The sequence below is a fragment of the Anolis sagrei genome, chromosome 12 (genome assembly GCF_037176765.1).
Source record: "Anolis sagrei isolate rAnoSag1 chromosome 12, rAnoSag1.mat, whole genome shotgun sequence".
Taxonomy (NCBI): Eukaryota; Metazoa; Chordata; class Lepidosauria; order Squamata; family Dactyloidae; genus Anolis; species Anolis sagrei.
The window spans coordinates 1,626,512-1,629,011 of NC_090032.1; the positions used below are offsets into that span (position 1 = coordinate 1,626,512).

Sequence of the window (2,500 nt, forward strand, 5' to 3'; positions counted from 1 at the left end):
ATAATAATAATATTATATATTATATATTATATTATATCATATATATATATATATATATATATATAATATTATATTATATTAGGTAAAGGGTAAAGGTTTTCCCTTGACGTTATATTTATATAGATAATATTATATATTATATTATAATAATATAATACATTATAATAATATAATATATTATATCATATATATATCTCATTTATATTATATTATATTATATTATATTATATTATATTATATTATATTATATTATATTATATTATATTAGGTAAAGGGTAAAGGTTTTCCCCTGACATTAAGTCCAGGTGGGTCCGACTCTGGGACTCAGTGCTCATCTCCATTTGTAAGCCGAAGAGCTGGCGTTGTCCGTAGACACCTCCAAGGTCATGTGGACTGCATGGAGCGCCGTTACCTTCCGGCATAGAGCTGGGAAGCTAACTATAAAGTTAGACTGCTTAAAAGAAATAATTTGCACTCCATCTGTTGGTGGGGGGTGGGGGGAGGATGCATCTACATTGTAGACTTAACGCAGTTTGATTCTGCTTGATCTGCAAACCACATTTCCTTCCTTCCTTCGGCTCTTCTTCTCCCGCTTCCAAATCAGGTAGAAACGGGGCCGGGAGCTTTTGGCTGTTTCCTTGAGCGATGATGTTCTCCAGTGGAAGGAATGCACCCCCCGAGTCCCCCCCCAGCGCTGACATTTCCTCCCCTTCCTCTTGCCAGGGAATGAGCAAGAGGTTATCCGTGGCGCCCGCCCACCCAAGGGATGCATTCCTGGGGCCGAGCCCCGGTGAGCCAATCGCCCTCCTTCCTCCCTGGACCCCCTTCTCTGACTTCATTCCTTCGCTCCTTCCTTCCTTCCTTCCCCAGATTGGTTTTACGACGACTTGCGGATGGCTTTCAGAGCCTCCTCGCTCCTCTTTACGCAACCATATTTATTTATTTAGTCGTGTCAGAAGCAAATTGAGAATGCAGTTGTATTTTAAAAATACAAAAAAAATAATACAAATACTCTATGCCGACGATCCTGCCATCAATGCTCAAACAGAGAGCTTTGGAATGAACTATTATTCTATTTATTGTGTCAGAAGCTAATTGAGGGCACAGTTGTAACGTGTCTAATGACACAAACAAAGTTAAAAACTTGACAAATGTCCCTTGAGCAGAGCATTGACAGAAATACTCTACGCTGACGATCGTGCCATCAATGCTCAAACAGAGAGCTTTGGAATGAACTGTTATTCTGTTTATTGTGTCAGAAGCTAATTGAGGGCACAGTTGTAACGTGTCTAATGACACAAACAAAGTTAAAAACTTGACAAATGTCCCTTGAGCAGAACATTGACAGAAATACTCTACGCTGACGATCGTGCCATCAATGCTCAAACAGAGAGCTTTGGAATGAGCTGTTACTCTATTTATCGTCTCAGAAGCTAATTAAGGGCACAGTTGTAATGTGTCTAACGACACAAACAAAGTTAAAAACTTGGCATTATACATAATGTTCTTTGAGAATAGTGACATAAATTCCTCTATGCTGACGATCATGCCATCAACGCTCAAAGAGAGAACTTTGGAATGAACTGTAATGCTATTGATCGTGTCAGATGCTAATTGAGGGTATAGTTGGAATGCGTCTAACAACACAAACAAAGTTAAAAACTTAGCATGATACTAAATGTCCTTTGAGAATATTGACACAAATACTCTATGCTGACGATCGTGCCATCAACGCTCAGAGAACTTTGGAATGAACTGTAATGCTATTGATCGTGTCAGAAGCTAATTGAGGGCACAGTTGGAATGTGTCTAACAACACAAAGTTAAAAACTTGGCATTATACTAAATGTCCTTTGAGAATAGTGACATAAATTCCTCTGTGCTGATGATCGTGCCATCAACGCTCAAAGAGAGAACTTTGGAATGAACTGTAATGCTATTGATCGTGTCAGAAGCTAATTGAGGGCACAGTTGTAACGTGTCTAACAACACAAACAAAGTTAAAAACTTGGCATTATACTAAATGTCCTTTGAGAATAGTGACATAAATTCCTCTATGCTGATGATCGTGCCATCAACGCTCAAAGAGAGAACTTTGGAATGAACTGTAATGCTATTGATCGTGTCAGATGCTAATTGAGGGCACAGTTGTAATGTGTCTAACGACACAAACAAAGTTAAAAACTTGGCATTATACATAATGTTCTTTGAGAATAGTGACATAAATTCCTCTATGCTGACGATCGTGCCATCAACGCTCAAACAGAGAGCTTTGGAATGAACTGTAATGCTATTGATCGTGTCAGATGCTAATTGAGGGCATAGTTGGAATGCGTCTAACGACACAAACAAAGTTAAAAACTTGGCATGATACTAAATGTCCCTTGAGCAGAACATTGACACAAATACTCTATGCTGACGATCATGCCATCAACGCTCAGAGAACTTTGGAATGAACTCAATTAGTGTCAGAAGCTAATTGAGGGCACCGTTGTAATGA

General features: G+C 38.8%; 1 protein-coding gene across 2 annotated transcripts in view; it reads left to right on the forward strand.

Moving 5' to 3' along the window:
• Nucleotides 1-2,500, forward strand: part of INTS3 (integrator complex subunit 3) — a 65,064-nt gene that overhangs the window by 21,407 nt on the left and 41,157 nt on the right. The window lies entirely within an intron of this gene.